Below are 12,132 nucleotides of genomic sequence, written 5' to 3'. Positions count from 1 at the left end.
ATATATTGATCCCTAGTAAAAGGAGATATAAAAGTTTTAAGCATTTCAGCCTTGAATTCATCCCAAGCATTAAAAGTTAACCCTTCTTGCTGTAGATGCCTCCACCAAGAGTGGGCATAATCTTCTAGATGAAGAACATCAAATCTGATTTTACCTTGATCACCCTTTGGGTATAGAAGGAAGTAGTCATCCATCTTGCTGAGCCATTCCTCCAATTCCTCAGGAGAGGTAGAATCACCTTTGAACTTAGGAAGTATAATCTTGTCTTTCATATCTTTGTCTTGATGAACAGGTCCTTTTGGTTCAATAGATTTAACTGTTTGTATATATTGCTGGAATGTCATTGCTGCCCTAAGGTCTGCTGGTAGCAACTTATATTCATGGAATTTTTGACACAACTCTTCAGTTGCTGAACTGTTATTATTAGGAGTCTTACCATGTGCTGAATCCTTATCCATATGAGCTGTAACTCCACTAGAGTGGTAGGTCCTTCGGGTAGAAGCCATAAAACCAACCGGTTCAGTTACATGTATATGATCATCATTATCATCATCTGAACCTGAGTCTCCATCAATTTGGGGATCCACAGGTCTCTTCCCATCATAAATTTGGCTTCTCTTGAATTGGTCAAACCTTTTATTAAAAGTGGCAGACATGTTCTGCATCCTTTGGTCAATCTTCTGATTATTGGTCTTGATCTCATTGGTTAACTCCTTGAATACCTGTAGCATTGGGTCCATACAACTCCTTATAATCTGCTCCTGGTTAAGGGATGTTTGTACTTGAGGAGTTGCTGCCAAATCCCCTTGAATATTGCCAACGTGAAGATCATTGGGCTCAAAAACTTGAGCCTGATTATCAATTGCTTCCTTCTCTGAGATAGAATCAAGGATACTCATTGGCTACTTACTAGCTTGACCAGTAGACCTTTTTACATGCATCTTTAATGACTTGAATCTAGAGTAAATGCACTGTCTTAAGCCTTGATCAAAGACCAGTACCAAAAGCCCCAAATGCTAGTTTTGCCCTAGTTTCACAGGTCAAATTTCTTAGAGAAAACTTGAAATTTCCCACTTGTTTAGGTGATCCTTATGCTAAGACTGAACCAAAGGGCCAATTAGGAGTAGAATTTCATAACATTACACCTAGATGGCTAGAAATCGCTAGAACGTTTGGCAAATAGCAATTCTGCGCTAGCTATTGCACTGAATTTTCGAAATTCTCAGTAACAAAAAACCAGATCACTATCAAACTTTATCAGTTGCATCCATGGAGCTAAGCGATCATATGCACTAAAGCTGACCCAAAATGGAGTTGTAAATCTGAATTTCCGCAGCATTTCTTCTATTTCAGCCAGTCGAATTTGCTCATAGCTCCTCCATTTGAGCTCATATCTCCACGAACGTTTAGGAGCAGCACCTAGAGGCTATGGCGACCAGAACAAGCTAACTATGACAAGGTTTGGTGCATTCAATTAGTAGATCGTTGACTGGCTGTCCATTCCACCTGCGACTGGAATTCGAGTGCAATATGGGGTAAAACCTTTGTAATTTCGTGATTCCAGCACATAGGGACGATCGGGAGATCAAGGGCTTTCCATTGATGCAAAAAGCCCCAAAATCTGATGCACTTCGAAAATCAGGGTTTCCCAGAGCCTGCCACGTTACAGCTTACAACAGAGAGCACTTCGGGTGCTGAATTTTTGCACAGAGGTAGGCCCTAGGCTCAAGAGTAGATGCTCCAAATTTCAAAGTAATTGGACAAAGAATTTCCCACAAAATCCCATGAAAAGTGCTCTGATACCAATGCAACAAGACTGCTCCTAACTGACAGTAAACACCCCTAAATTTGGTAGAATGTGCAGGAAAGTTAGAGTAGCGAAGTACCTTATGTTTTAGGAAAAAGGTAGGAGTGGAAGGTCATGGGCTGGACCTACAACAGAGACTTGTGAGGGGCTGCACAAGGACAGGAGGAAGTCAATCCTTTTAAGAATTCAGCTGAGTATTGAACTCTTGCTGTAATTTCTATTTCAGTAATGAAGTACAAGTCATGAATGAATTGCCAAGTACAACTAGAGCCCTTATATAGGTATGGCCCAGGACAGTACAAAGCAATATTGCTTATGGGATTACCTCCTAGGATGCCACGTGGCAACTTATGGATTTATGTGAGCTCTAGAGGCCTCACAATAAATGGAAAGGGCTCCTCTGACCCTCTCTAGACTAGCTGCGGAGCCATCCACATAGAGCGCTGTATCATCTGCAAAATTAGAGTATAGGAGCTCCTCCTCTTGCCCGATCGGAAGCCTCATCTGCCAATTGCTTGAGAGTGTAGAAAATAGCCCAAGGCGTCCGCCACAAAGAGGAAAAGATAAGGGGCCAACATGCAGCCCTTCCTCACTGAACGGGAAGAGGAAAGGTCTCGTCTGTGTGGTCCCCAATGATCACCTGGGTTGAGCTGCCTGCATAAAGAGCTGAAACCCCTCTGATCCATCTCTCTGAGAAGCCGAGTCTCTGCATAGTCCCCTCCACGAAGGACCACTCTACTCTGACATATGCCTCCTCGAAATCGAGAAGAAGGATGGCAAGAGGCTGTGCCTCCTCTCTGGCCGAGTCAACTGCCTCCCAAAAAGTGAAGATATTATCCAGAATGCTATGCTCGTAGACAAATCCGGTCTGCGTCTCGTGAATGATATCTTGAAGGTGGGGTCTCAGATGCAGAGTCAAGACCTTAGCCAAGATCTTGTAAGCTGTGTCTAGAAGGGTGATTAGCCTCCAATGGCGAGCTATCTATACATGTATATGAAAGATATGATGGAAACACTGATCTAGTATTGCTTATGTTTTGGTTCAATCAGTTCAATGCTATTTTTCTATTATACCCACACAGGAAAACCAAAGTGTTGGAATAGGGTTGGTCACATCCCCATGTGTAAGCCCCCATATGAGGAGACCAAAGGGAGGGTGGACCATCCCCATGTGTAAGCCCCCATATGAGGAGAGCAAAGGAAGGATGACGTGGCTGCCACATGGGCAGCACCCTGGCTGCCATTGGGCAGCATGCTCACAACAAAACAAGAAGATATGGGGCTGCCACATGGGCAGCAAACAGGCTGCCATGTGGGCGGCACAAGGATAACATACCTGGCAATTGGGAGCCACCATGGTGGACAACAATAGTATGGAGGTGCCACGTGGCTGTCTGCAAATGGAGAAGGCCTGACTGTGCAAGGATTACGTGACAGCTGACGTCAACAGATGTACGAAACCAGTCAGCAATTGTACGGAGGTGCTCAGTAGATGATGTGGAGCTGTTGAAGCAGATCCGGAGGCTGGAAGAGGCCTGTAACAAAGGTGGAAAAACAGAAGCTTGGAGGTGATGAAATTCGGCAGGTCTTGGGCCTGCAACAACAGGCCATAGTTTGGGCAGTGTGCCTGGCCGAGTCGTGGCCTGGCGGGGCTTGTAGGGCAGCAAGAAGGCTGCCTACCAGGTTGGCTCTTAAAGACCAAGGGGCCCAGTCGGTTGGAATGCCAGCAAAAGCTGGCCCATTTAGTGCTGGCTGGTTGGTCTTGTGGAGGGGCACCCTTATAAAAGAGGGCCATTGGGGCCTTCTTATTCATCATCTTGGAGCAGCATTCCAAGAGCAGATTGGAGTAGAAGAGGGCCAGCCATGAGGGCTTCCACAAGTCCAAGGGAGGTGGTACAGGACCTGCAGACATAGTTAACAGGAAGCTGCCCACCTAGGCTGACATCTAGGGCAGCAAGATGAGAGATCACGGCACAGAGACTAAGTCTACAGAAGCTCAGTGTGGAGCACGCGGGCTCAGGGATCTAGAGATGCCAAGGAGATAGTAGGACAACTTTTGGTAAGATTACAGGACCATGGTTTGGCGGGACTTTGAATCTCTCTTTTGTATTGTGTCCATTTGAGAATGGAAATACATATTTTCTTGGTGCTATATCTCTCTCAGATCATTGTCTATTTATAGACTTGCACACTCATATGTTTGTGGAGTACACATGAGGAAATAAGTTTTGGATTCCGTAGTTAAAAACTTATGCGTGTAGTTGCTTGGAGGCTCTTAAGTTTTTGCTGTAGGATACCCTCTGTATAGGTCTTTTCTAACACAAAGTGCATCCTAGCTACCAGGCACTTATTAGACGAAGCCCTGGCTTGGCGGCTGTCACCAAGTTGTAAATACTCCAAAGTCAAAGTTTTAATTGACCATTTATTTGATCATAATTAAAGAGTCTCTTATTTATTTAATTATGTTCAAACGTTATTTCTTTTTGGTCAAAGTATTGACTCCGGTCAAAGATACTTAACCTCGGTTAAGTAAGCCTAACCCCGGTTAGGAAGACTTGCCGTATGCCAAGAGGGTTAACTGCGGTTAACCAAAGAACCTCTAACTCCGATCAGAAAGAGTTGATTTCGATCTTGGCCAAATCAGGTTGACTCCGGTCAACCTAGATCATTACCGACTCAGGTCGAAGAGTTCTAGCATTAATTAAGGTGCCTTGACCCCTGGTCAAAGTCCTTAATTACGGCTAGAAGGGTTGGATTCGGTCAACCATTGAGTTAGTTATTTTATGTGCACATGTTTGCTTGGTGGGGATGCCCACAACGACTAGGATTAGTCTAGAATTTATTTGCATGCAAAAGCACTAACGATTAATGGGTGCCATGGCTATGTGCACTTTAATTAATGGTTGCAGGTTCTAAGAGGGGGCTGATTGCCCAAGGGCTATGGAGCCTAGTGGGCAGCTAGGAGGTGTCCATGTGACCGAGGGCTATGAAGACCGTAGAGTTTTGCCCCTTGAGGCATATAAATTAAATCTAGCTAGGTGCTAGTTAGAATTTTGACACTTGGCATGCTTCCAAAAGAAATGAGCTGAGAGCTCTTTTGTAAAGAAGATTTCACGTATTTTTTTGTACTCAGTTTTCATTATATGAATGAAGAGGGGTCCAGCCCGACGATTGTCTTGGGCCCTAGTGCTGTGTGTTGAAGAGAGAGTGATTTCCACAGCAAAAGAGTTGCTCAGGCAACAAGTAAATCAATTCGGGAGCGTTGAGTTACGAACACTGATCTTTCGAAGGTCTTAATAAATATTTCAGTTGGAAAAGCAATAAAGTCTGCAGTTTCAGCGTACATGGTTTTTATAAAAGAAAGAGATGTTGAATTGCAGGCTGAAATGAATGAAGCAGATAAGTATAAATTTCAGTTTCTTGTAAACTTTAAAGATGGTTTTTTTGACCCTTTGCTAGGGGAGCTACCCTCTGAGAGACTTGAAGATCATGGTATAGAACTCATTCCTGGTAGTGAGCCACCTAATAGGCCCCCATACAGAGTTAGTGCAACTCAGCGAGAAGAAATTATGGCCCAGGTGCAGGACTTGTTGTCCAAAGGGCTGGTTCAGCCCAGTTTCTGTGCATTTTGCTCCCGTGTACTGCTTGTACACGAGAAAGATGGTTCATTTCGTATGTGCGTTGACTATCGCGCATTGAACAAAATGACCATCAAGAATAGGTGTTCAATTCCGCGCATTGATGATGTGCTAGACCAGTTAATTGGGACTTCAGTTTTTAGCAGGATAGACTTAAAGAGTGGTTATCAATGAGTGAGGATACAACCTTGGGATATACACAAGACACCGTTTTGCACTACTTTTGGGCGCTGTATGAGTATCTGGTGATGCCTTTTGGGTTGACAAATGCCCCAGCTACTTTCAACAGAATGATGGATCATATCTTCCGACCTTATAGACAGTTCACATGAACCTTCTTTGATGACATCATTGTTTTCTGTAAGTCCGAAGAAGAGCACAAGGAACATCTTGCTATGGTTTCCCAAGAGTTGCGAAATCACCAGCTCTATGCCAAACAGCAAGAAGAGTGGATTCTTTCTATAAGAGATCCACTATTTGGGGCATATAGTATCCAAGGATGGATCTGGCAAAGATCCACAAGTCATTCAAGAATGGTCAGAGCTGAAGACTGTGCATGAAGTTCATAGTTTCCTAGGCCTATGTTCTTACTACAAAAGATTTATCAGGCATTTTGTGGTGGTTATAGCTGCTCCACTTCATGACCTTACCAAGAAATGCAGCTTTCAGACGGGGTATTCTACTGAAGAAAGCATTCACTACACTCAAAGGGAAGGTGACCACAGAGCCAATTTTGATAGTTCTTGATTTGTACCAGCCTTTTGATGTGGATTGTGATGCCTGTGGGGAATGTGTTGGGGCTACATTGCATCAGAATGGTCATGTAGTGGCCTACGAGAGCAGGAGACTCCGGGATGCAAAAAGATATCTGGGAATCTACGAGAAAGAGTTGCTGGCTGTAATTCATGCTCTCCATACATGGAAGCATTATCTTTTGGGTGCAGACTTTATAGTTCAAACAGATCACCAAAGTCTCAGATTTTTTTTCACTAAGAGTAAGCTCTCCAAGAATCACAAGAAATGGGCAAACATTTTGTCAATGCATCATTTTTAGATTGTCCATACTCCAGGAGCTTAGAACGGCGGGGTAGATGCCTTGTCTTGAAGACCTCAGATGAACAATGTAACTATTGCTTATCATAGGGATCTGGAAGACATGAGGGAGCATTATGCTAAAGATGTAGATTTTGGTGAGATTTTGCAGAAAATTCAAGAGGGGCAGTCCACCAGCCACTATTCCTTGAAAGATGGATATTTTGGAGGAATGCCATGTACCCCTATGCTGGGCATAGAGGAATTATAGCAACAACTCAAGCATTAGAGAGGTAATTCTTTTGGCCAGCAATGCGGAAAGATATACATTAGTTTGTTACAGAATGCCTAACCTGTCAAAAGGTCAAATATGACAGACAGAAGGCACCTGACCTACTTATGTCTCTTCCCGTGCCCCAGGCACCGTGGGAAAGTATTGCAATGGACTTTATTTTTGATCTGCCAAGATCAAAGTCAGGGAATGATGGGATTTGGACTATCATTGATAGATTCAGCAAGCAAGCTCATTTCATTCCAGTGTGCAAAACTATAAAGGCAGATCATATGGCTAAGCTTTTCATGGCACATATCTTTAAGCACCATGGTATGCCTAAGTCCATTGTCAGTGACCAAGATCCCAGAATGACTAGTCTATTATGGAGAGCTCTTTTCGATAATATGGGGACAAATCTGAATTTTTATTCTTCTTTTCATCCCCAGACAGATGGTCAAAGTGAGGTAGCAAATTCTACAGTGTTGGATTTACTGAAATGCTATGTGGCTGACCAAAATTCAGACTGGGAAAAGTACCTACCACTGGTGGAGTTTGCATATAATAATACAGTTCACAGCTCCATAAGGAAAGCCTCCTTTGAGGTCATCTATGGGAAGGTGATTCTGCCACCTATCCTAAGGTCCAAAGATGAAATATTTGCAGCTGATCAGTTTGTCAGAGACCTCCAAACAGGTTTCAGCCAGGTCCGGACAGCAATAGAAAGGTCTCAAGAAAAGCATAAGAAGGCTGCAGATAAGCATAGGAGACAATTAGATCTCAAGGAAGGGGATTGGGTGCTTTTGAAGTTCGAGAAAGCTAGGCTCTGCAAGCTAAAGGGCAAGCAAAAAGTGTATGCAAAGTTATCTCCCAGACACTATGGCCCTTTCAGGGTTACAGAAGAGATTAATGAGGTTGCATACAGGTTGGCACTGCCAGAGCATTGGAGGATTCACAATGCCTGTCATGTGAGTCTTCTAAAGAAATTTCAGGGATCGGAGTCTAAAGAGCTAGTAACAGAGGATTCACCAGAAGTGGAGGTGGTCCTTAAGCTAGAACAAATTGTGTATCATACTGTATGCAAAGGCTCCGAGGGCAAGGAATTTTACAGATATCTTGTAAAATTCAAAACGATTCTGCATTGGATGCTAAGTGGATGGATGAAGACGTGCTGTCTGATCATCCACAGCTTTTGGATATTTACAAAGAAGCTTTTCAGTTGAGATCAACTGAATGGAAGCCGAGGGGATGTCACCAAGTTGTAAATACTCCAAAGTCAAAGTTTTAATTGACTATTTATTTGATCATAATTAAAGAGTCACTTATTTATTTAATTATGCTCAAAAGTTATTTCTTTTTGGTCAAAGTATTGACTCCGGTCAAAGATACTTAACCTTGGTTAAGTAAGCCTAACCTTGGTTAGGAAGACATGGCGTATGCCAAGAGGGTTAACTGCGGTTAACCAAGACTTCAGTCAACAAGACTTGGCTTTGGCCAAAGCAAGTTGACTCTGGTCAACGTGTAGATCATTACCGACTCCGGTCGAAGAGTTTTAGCATTAATTAAGGCGCCTTGACCCCTGGTCAAAGTCCCTAATTATGGCTAGAAGGATTGGCTTCGGTCAACCATAGAGTTAATTATTTAATGTGCCCATGTTTGCTTGGTGGGGACGCCCACAGAGACTAGGATTAGTCTAGAATTTATTTGCATGCAAAAGCGCTAACAATTAATGGGTGCCATGGCTATGTGCGCTTTAATTAATGGTTGTAGGTTCTAAGAGGGGCTGATTGATCTCTGGAGCCTAGTGGGCAGCCAGCAGGTGTCCATGTGACCGAGGGCTACGAAGACCCTAGAGTTTTGCCCCTTGAGTCATGTAACTAGAATCTAGCTAGGTGCTAATTAGAATTTTGACACTTGGCATGTTGCTCGAAAGAAATGAGCTGAGAGCTCTTTGGTAAAGAAGATTTCACGTATGTTTTTGTAGAGAAGCAGCCGGTGAGTTGAACTTTGTATTCAGTTTTCATTATATGAATAAAGACCTTGGGGGGGGTCCAGCCCAATGATTGTCCTGGGCCCTAGTGTTGTGTGTGTGTGAGAGAGAGAGAGTGAGAGAGTGCGATTTCCACAGCAAAAGAGTTGCTCAGCCAACAACAAGTAAATGAATTCGGCAGCGCTAAATTACTAACACTAATCTTTGGAAGGTCTTAGCAATAAAGGAGTTTGCAGTGGCACAAATGGGGTGCAGAGAGATGGTTGCGCTGAGTTTCTCAAGTACAATCCCGAGTTTTTGCCATAGGCCACCACAGTATATAAACTGTCTCCAAATTCAGTTTTCAGAGATCAGGCAGGGCCTTGTTGATTCGGGTTACCAATGTAAGAACCATTTTACTTAAGTGGCCTTACAATTACAGACAACCGAGGCAGCTCCAAAAGTTAATCCATGGGTTTCATGCAGATATTCAATGGTATGTCCTAAGCTTCAAGCTGATGGACTAAGACACAACGATGGGCATAGTCAGAATTTTGAGGTCTTGGACCCAAATTAGGAACTGATGGTAAGTATGGTGGTTTTCTCAATGCAAAGGAGAAGCAGAGGCACGACAAGGAGCGTCCATTGCAATGAACACGGCCAGTACGAGAATTCATCTGCATCCACAGAATAGCACAGCACCAGTGTTCCCCCACTAGTAGGATCTTCTTTAGCTAACTTCAACAGCCAGCCATAGGCAGCCTAGTTCCAGCCCAAGCCTCTTCATCGAGGGATAGGCAAGATGTATGCTGCCTCTTCAGTGAGGGATGACCCATTTTTGGAACATGTTCTTGGCTTGTACTAAGCACAATCCTTGCACAATTGCCTTTTGTGAAAGTCCCTTCAAAGGAATGGATAAGGCAGGGAACTTAATGAATTCATATGGCAATATATTATTGGAATTGATTCCTTTCCTCCTGGTCTGCACATAGTCATACAATTGATTCATTTCCTCTGTTATGCTCTAGCCGAGATAGCATGACCTCGGAAAGATCGGTGGGCATTTTCTCTTAGATGACCAACTTTTTGTAATAGTTAATGTGCGTAATTGAAATGGTCAAGAGAAGTAACTGCCAAGGTCCTAGGTGAGGGTGAAATGGCATTGACTAGGTAGTTCTGAGTGCTAAGGCCTAGGTGCACCTAAATGTGCAATAATGCCAAGGGGCAAGTGGTTTTAAATGTGCCCCAAGAGAGGGGTAAAAAGGTGCACCAAGTGGAGAGGCTAAAATGATGACATTTGGCAAGGAGAACTATCTAGGGAAATGAGGGTCTCGTGGATAAGCATGAAAAAACAAAGGAACGAATTAATTAGAAGATCTGTGATCCACGAGAGTTAGGCTGGGTGGAACAATTGAATGCCATCGCCCGTGATCGGTGTCAACGTAGGAACAGAGATTCGTGAACAAGAGATTGAGTTCTTGATAGTTGGTATCAGAGCCTTGTGGAGAGAGTAAGGGACAAGAGAGGGGTAAACGTGACTAGACTATGTGACGAAATGAGGCGGTGATGGAGCTGCTGGTGACGCCTGATCGACGGCGTTCCCGACTGTCAATGTAAAAAGGCTAGCGGGGTGACCTGGGGGTCCCGTAACGCGCTGCCGTGCAATTGGCCTATGAATCGTGGGCGCTGGATTACTGCAATGGAGGTCGTCAAGGTTGACGACGTTTTCTCAATTGGGGCTTGAGCGCAGAGGTGACGCAAAGGTTGGAATAATTTGGGACGGATGGTCGCTGGGAAAAAAAAAAAACGTAGGCGCAGATTTAAGTTCCAGATCGTGCGCTGTCTTATGGGATTAGGCCGTCGCTAGTGAGTTGACGCAAGTTTTGGTTGAACGGCGTATACCTGGAAACCAACGGAGTATTCCGCCTTGACGATTCAGAGAGGAATTGGTCCGTTAGATATTTCAGCCGTTGCAAGTACAGTGTTAAATTTTGGCCAGGTGATTACTGTTTTTACAGTTTGCTGTTAAAAAAAAAAAAGGGGATACGTGTTGACGCCTTTGCAAAAAAAAGCAACTTGGAGAAAAGATTATAGACGTCACGGTCTGCATATGAACATCAAAATTGAGTACGCTGTGAACGATTGAGGCTGAGCAGCCGGGATTGTTGCGAACATCCTTCGAAGACAACCAGGGAGCATCTTTTCTCTTATATATATATATGTTTCAGGTTTTCAGTTTGCAGTAGTTCTTCCTATACAGAAAGGGATTTTAAAGTGCTGTACTTTTGGAGTTTTCGCGTGAGAAAAGAAGAAAGAAAAATTAAAAAAAAAAAAACCATTTTCCATTGTGAAACTATGGAGGCAGAAGGGCATAATTCTAGGGTGAATCCTAGTGAGTCTAGAGTACAGTCTACACAACAGATGTCACATCATGCAGCACCTACTTTGATCGGTAGGATTTCGATATTAGAAGATGCTTTACAGCAGATTATGAACCAGCAGCTTCAAGTGAATGCTGGTCAGAATGAGATTAGGGAGATGGTACGAGCCTTGTCGGCTAGACCGTCTAGAATTGATAAGGGCAAAGCTCCAGCAGAGCCAGAGCCCAGTATACATTCATTAGAGCGCGCGAGGGTCAAAGTGCCTAATATTGCTAATTATAGACCGGAGAAGTACGCTGGTCGGATGACCGAGCGCAGCTCTGATGTGATCGAGGTTTGGTTACACAAGTGGGAAGAAGCCTTCGCCATTTGTGAAATTAGATCTGATCTAAAGAAAATCCGTGAGGCCACGCACCTGTTTATCGAGGCAGCGGATAGATGGTGGATAAAGCAACAGAAGGATCAAGTTGCTCCTACCACCTATGAAGGGTTTAAAGCTGAATTTAAGAAACACTTTCTCCCACCTGATGAAGAGTCCCGAGCTTGGGATGCTTATAGAAATCTTCGTCAGAGGAGTCTGTCGGTGGCAGAGTACACCGACAAATTCAGGGAATGTGTCATGAAAATAACAGACCCTCTCTCTATGTCGGTTCAGTTAAAAGACTATATCTATGGACTGAACGACAAAATCAAAATGGAAGTTCGGGCTAAATATGTGACTACATTAGATGAATCTATTGCAGTAGCCCTGAACTATGAGGATGCCAGGGGCAGATCTGGTGGATTTGTGCAGGCAGGAACTCAGTATGAGTACCCGAAAAAAGGAGGATTTCAGAGGAAATGGGTTTCAAAGACAAGTGTCTCGCAGCCAAGTGGCCAAACCAAGCAGGTGAAGCCGGTTGAGGGACCAGTAAAAACAAGTACCACCGTTGGGGTGAAAAGGAAAATAACTCCAATGGCAGCCCGGGCTTGGTCAAAGTCCTCGTTGACCCCTGAACAAAAAGAGAAAGCTAGAAAAGAAGGATTGTGCTTCG

The 12,132-nt window shown here is 43.8% G+C and overlaps 1 protein-coding gene across 3 annotated transcripts in view; it reads left to right on the top strand.

The window, feature by feature from the left end:
- LOC147905889 (N-terminal nucleophile aminohydrolases (Ntn hydrolases) superfamily protein) overlaps positions 1–12,132 on the top strand; it is a 125,504-nt gene that overhangs the window by 23,941 nt on the left and 89,431 nt on the right. The window lies entirely within an intron of this gene.

Source organism: Dipteris shenzhenensis, chromosome 1, assembly GCF_047967505.1.
Source record: "Dipteris shenzhenensis isolate YYH24624 ecotype China chromosome 1, Dip_SZ_1.0, whole genome shotgun sequence".
NCBI classification, from domain to species: Eukaryota; Viridiplantae; Streptophyta; class Polypodiopsida; order Gleicheniales; family Dipteridaceae; genus Dipteris; species Dipteris shenzhenensis.
Note: the sequence above shows the minus strand (reverse complement) of the source record. Positions and strands in the feature narration are given on the sequence as shown.